Source organism: Oryctolagus cuniculus, chromosome 6 (genome assembly GCF_964237555.1).
Source record: "Oryctolagus cuniculus chromosome 6, mOryCun1.1, whole genome shotgun sequence".
Taxonomy (NCBI): Eukaryota; Metazoa; Chordata; class Mammalia; order Lagomorpha; family Leporidae; genus Oryctolagus; species Oryctolagus cuniculus.
In genome coordinates this window covers 77,065,006-77,070,520 of record NC_091437.1, presented here as the reverse complement: position 1 = coordinate 77,070,520, position 5,515 = coordinate 77,065,006, and the positions used below count along the sequence as shown (strand labels likewise).

Sequence of the window (5,515 nt, the reverse complement as noted above, 5' to 3'; positions counted from 1 at the left end):
GATTTGGATAGATAAGAAAGAAAGAAAGAAAATAGAAATAAAAGAAAGAGAGAAAGAAAATAAATGATAGAATAAATGCATGGATAGATAGGATGGGTGCACGGATATGGGAGGGAAGGAAGGACGGAATAAAGAAAGAAAAGAAAGAAAAGATGAGTGGAAGGATAGATAGATGATAGAATAAATGGATAGATAAGTTCGATGAGTAGGTAGATTAGATAGATAGATAGATAGATAGAGATTTATAAGAAGGGATTTAACACAGGAATTGGCTTGTGGGTTATGGAGACAGAATTCCCAAGATTTGCTATCTGCTAGGTAGGGACCCCAGAAAGCCAATGGTGTAATTCAGTTGTAGCTCAAGCACATGCAAATTGGACTGTGGCACTGTAGGAAGATGGTGGGTGTGGGTAACCTACTGATGCAAGTATTCTACTAGGAACCTGGACTCTGATGTTCAAGAGCAGGAGAAGATAGGTGTCTCAGCTCTAGAAAAGGAAGCGAATGTGCCCTTCCTTAGCCTTTTCTTTTTCTTTTAATTAGGCTTTTAAGGGATTGGAAGATGCCATTGGTGAGGGTGGATTTTCTTTCCTTAAAGTACTGACTCATGCACTAAGTTCATCTGGAGTCATCCTCATAGACAAATCCAGAAGTAATACTTGCTCAGATATCTGGATATTCTTTAAGTTGACACATAAAATTAGCTGTCACACTACATATCCACATTTAATCTACCTAGTTCTTTATTTTTGTAATGTGCCTTTTAAGCTAGAATGTAGCTGGGTCTTGCTTTTTCTGCCTAATCTTTTAAATTCTGCCTTTTAATGGGAGCATTTAGTGACTTTAAAAATGATTATAATTGTTATTATTGATATGTTATTCATACTCTAGGTTTTGTTAATTTGTTTCTTCTTTCTTGTCTTATTTTAGACTTTTACATCTTTAATTAACTTTCAAGCCATTTAATCTCTACCCTTTTACGTTATCTTTGTAAGTGGGTCTATGAACGTACAAGGAGATTTGAAAAGTCTGTGGAAAAATGGAATTTGGAGTTCTTTTGATGCAAAACAATTTTGAAATCCAGGCATAGTATCTTCTTATTATGTATTTCTCATTAATTTTTTTGGAAGACTCATGTCTTCTTAACTTTTCACAACCTATTTAAAATTGTAGTTCTAAACTTCATGAAATTTAGAAACCTTGTAATCATGTTCAATATAACTACCCTTTCTGCTACTATCTATGCTCTAGTTGTTTTATGTATTACATTTATGTATATTTTGAATCTCACCAAATGATGTTATATTTGCTTTAAACAGTCACATGTATTTTCTTTTTTAAAGATTTATTTATTTATTTGAAAGTCAGAGTTACACAGAGAGAGGAGAGGCAGAGAGAGAGAGGTGTTCCATCCACTGGTTCACTCCCCAATTGACTGCAGCAGCCGGAGCTGAGCTGATCTGAAGCCAGGAGCCAGGAGCTTCTTCTGGGTCTCCCACGTGGGTGCAGGGGCCCAAGGACTTGGGCCATCTTCCATTGGTTTCCCAGGCCATAGCAGAGAGCTGGATCAGAAGTGGAACAGCCAGGACTAGAACCGGCATCCATATGGGATTCTGGCACTGCAGGTGGCGGCTTTACCAGATATGCCACAGCGTTGGCCCCGTCACATGTATTTTATTTCAAAAATGTATTTATTTGATTATGAGAGGGGGAGAGGGAGAGGGAGAGGGAGAGGGAGGTCTGAGAAGGAGAGAGCTGAGGGAGACTGAGAACACCAACTACAGAGGGCAGCTATGGGCTGGCCAGCCTCAAAGGATAACCAAGATCTTGTTCTGTTGATTATTGTATTTAATAACTAGGTTTTTAAAATGAAATTTCAATTCTTTGATATGTAACTTAATTGCTTGGCATATATTCCAATTTTTGTCTTAAGAGCATATTGGGTCTTTTGAAAATAGTCATTCTAACTGGAGTGAGATGGTGTCTCATTGTGGTTTTGATTTGTGTTTTCCTATTGGTTAGTGACATTGAGAATTTTATTCGTGTATTTTTGTCCACTTTCTTTTGTTCTTTTGAGATTGTCCATTTATTCCTTTGCTTATTTTTAACATTAATTTTTTTTTTTTGACAGGCAGAGTGGACAGTGAGAGAGAGAGAAAGGTCTTCCTTTCGCCGTTGGTTCACCCTCCAGTGGCCGCCGCGGCTAGCGCGCTGCGGCCAGTGCACTGTGCTGATCCGATGGCAGGAGCCAGGTGCTTCTCCTGGTCTCCCATGGGGTGCAGGGACCAAGCACTTGGGCCATCCTCCACTGCACTCCCTGGCCACAGCAGAGAGCTGGCCTGGAAGAGGGGCAACCGGGACAGAATCTGGTGCCCCGACCGGGACTAGAACCCAGTGTGCCAGCGCTGCAGGTGGAGGATTAGCCTATTGAGCTGTGGCACCAGCCCAGATACTCTCTTACAAGAACGGCAGTCACCTTGCACTAAGAATCACCCTAATGACATCATTTTAACTGAATTCACTCTGTAAAGACCCTGTATCCAGATACAGTCTGAGGTTCTGGGGGGTTAGAATATTAACATATAAATTTTGTGAGCCCATAACATATGAACATGAGGTGCTTATCCTAGTCTCCCATGGGGTGCAGGGCCCAAGGACTTGGGCCATCCTCCACTGCACTCCCTGGCCACAGCAGAGAGCTGGCCTGGAAGAGGGGCAACCGGGACAGAATCCGGCGCCCCGACCGGGACTAGAACCCTGTGTGCTGGCGCTGCAAGGCGGAGGATTAGCCTAGTGAGTCATGGCGCGGGCCAACATTTTCAGATTTTAACATTTTTAACATTTTAAAATTTTGTTTTTATTGATTTTTTGAGCTGTTTACATATTCTGAATATGTTAGTTCACAAAAATTTTCTTCCATTCTGTTGATTGTCTCTTCACTCTGTTTATCCTTTTCTTGGATGTACAGAAGCTTTTCAGTTTTATATAACCCAATTTTTCTATTTTTTGCTTTTGTGTACTGTGCTTTTGCAATCTTTTAAAAAAATCATTGCCTCATTGCCTATGTCAATGTCTTTAACTTAAAAATGGCTATTACCAAAAAAAAAAAAAAACAAATATTGTGATAATGTAGAGAAAAGGGAACATTTACACACTGCTGGTGGGAATGCAAATTAGTACATTCATTATAGAGAACTGTATGGAGGTTCCTCAGAAAACTAGAAATAAATCTACCAGATGACACAGTTATCCCACTTCTGAGTTTTTATCTGAGGGTAATGAAATTTACATACAGAAGAGATACCTGAACTTGCATAATCATTGCATCACTATTCATAATAACCAAGATATGGAATCAATGTAGGTGTCCATTGAAGGCTGAATGGATAAAGAAAATATTAAACTGATAAGAACGTATACTACACTTGTTCTTAGCCAAAAGGCTGAGATAAAGAAAATATAGCACATAAGTACGATGGAATATTAGTCAATCACAAAAAGAATAAAATCCTGACATATGTAGCAAAATGGATGAAACTGAAGATCATTAAAATAAATTAGTGTCATACTTGAGGGCACAACTAATGATGTTATCTTGGAGTTATAATTCTTTCCTTTAAAAACTAAGCAGCTATTTTTTTTGGTAATTATTTTCTCCTACATAATTGTGTAGAAATTTCTTTGTAACAAATCCAGGTAGCTTCCAGCAGTGTGGGTTTGGGGAGAAGAGAAATCATATGCCCTTTGAAACCTCTATTTCTAGGAGCCTCTGTTTATGTTGTGGTGTGTATGTGTGTTGAATTCATTGTCTTCAGCATTGCTTTTAGAGGATTAGGAAGTTCTTGGAGGGGTGAAAAGTCTTTTTAGTGAATAGTCTTCATACTCTGGAGACAGTGTAAATTTTCATCTTTCTTGTTTTATTTTTTCCATAGTTTCTTTAAATGGGAAGTTGAGAAAGGCTGTGACCAAGAGCTCTATTCTTAAATAGTAGTTATTGAAACCAGATGTGTGTGTTCCTCTTTTCCTAGGCATAAGCCCATATTTAGGGTCAAACAATGAAATTGTGCTTAAGAAGGATCCCAACAAATCGACAAGAGGCAGAGGCCACTATTTAGTTTTTAAATGTTTATTTATTTTATTTTTTCATCTACTTTAAAAGCAGCACAATGCTGCAGGGAGGAGAGAACTTCTACTTTGACTATGGCCTTGTCTAAATAAGACTGGAGTTGGCAAACTCAAGAGGCTTCCATAGCCTTGGCAGCTCATTGACAAGAGCCTCGGGTGATTACTGAAGTCGTAAATAAGAGTGTCAATTGTTAAATCAACAACGGAAGTCACTGTGTACCTACTCCCCATGTAGGATCTTTGTCCTTAATGTGTTGTACTATGCGAATTAATGGTAAAACTACTACTCAAACTTTGTGTATCTGTGTGGGTGCAACCTGTTCAAATCTTTATTTAGTCTATACTAAGTTGATCTTCTGTATATAAAGATAATTTAAAATGAATCTCGATGAAGAATGGAATGAGAGAGGGAGTGGGAGATGGGAGGGAGGATATGGGGGTAAAGCTGCTATAATCCAAAAATTGTACTTTGGAAATTTATATTTATTAAATAAAAGTTAAAAAAGAAAGCAGAGCTATGGAGGCAGGGAAGAGAGAGAGAGAGAGAGAGAGATTGGGAGAGGCAGAGATTGAGAGGGAGAGAGCGAGAAAAGCAGAGAGGGGGAAGGGGAGAGAGGGAGAGGGAGAGAGGGAGAGAGAGAAAGAGAGAGAGAGAGAGAGAAGACACATCTTCCACCTATCAGTTCACTTCCCAAATATCCACAATAGCCCTGGCTGGCCAGGCTAAAGCTAGAAGCCCAGAATTCCACCTAAGTCTTCCACATGGGTGGCAGGGGCCCCAACATTTGAACTGTCAACTGTTGACTCCCTGGATTCATTAACATGATGCAGAGGAGCTGGGACTGGAACTGGCCCTCTGATATGGGATTCAGGTGTACAGACAGTGGCTTACCTTGTTATGCCACAATGCCCACTCCAGAGGCCACCACTAGGGTATACTGTGGATGGTGGTGGTAGCACACAATTTTATGGGATTTCTTGTTAGTTCCATTCCAGGCATTTCACTGGGACCCTTTTCAAGTGTGACTGGCCTTTTTAAAAATCCTCCTGAAATAAACCTCCAGGATGGAATTTGAGTTTTCAGAAGCTTGCCATTAAGTCTAGTTTGGAAACAATCTTTGAGGGCACTTCAAAAAGTGCAAGGGAAAATCAAATTAAAAAAGAAGTCTATTTTAGTGCAAAAAAGTTTTCGAAAGGCCACGCATACTTTTTTCATTGCATGCATTTTCCATGAACTTTTTGAAGGCCTCTCTTACACATTAAAATGATGTTCAGAGACAACAAACTAGTTCCACCAAATTGCTCTGCTCAAGGCATGATGCAAATAGGTCTGAGAAGGAGAGGGCTGAGGAAGACCGAGAATACCAACTACAGCGGGCAGCTGTGGGCT

At 39.7% G+C, this 5,515-nt stretch overlaps 1 pseudogene; it reads right to left on the bottom strand.

Moving 5' to 3' along the window:
- Positions 1–3,320: 3,320 nt before the first annotated feature.
- Positions 3,321–3,456, bottom strand: LOC127490901 (U2 spliceosomal RNA; annotated as a pseudogene).
- Positions 3,457–5,515: the final 2,059 nt, after the last annotated feature.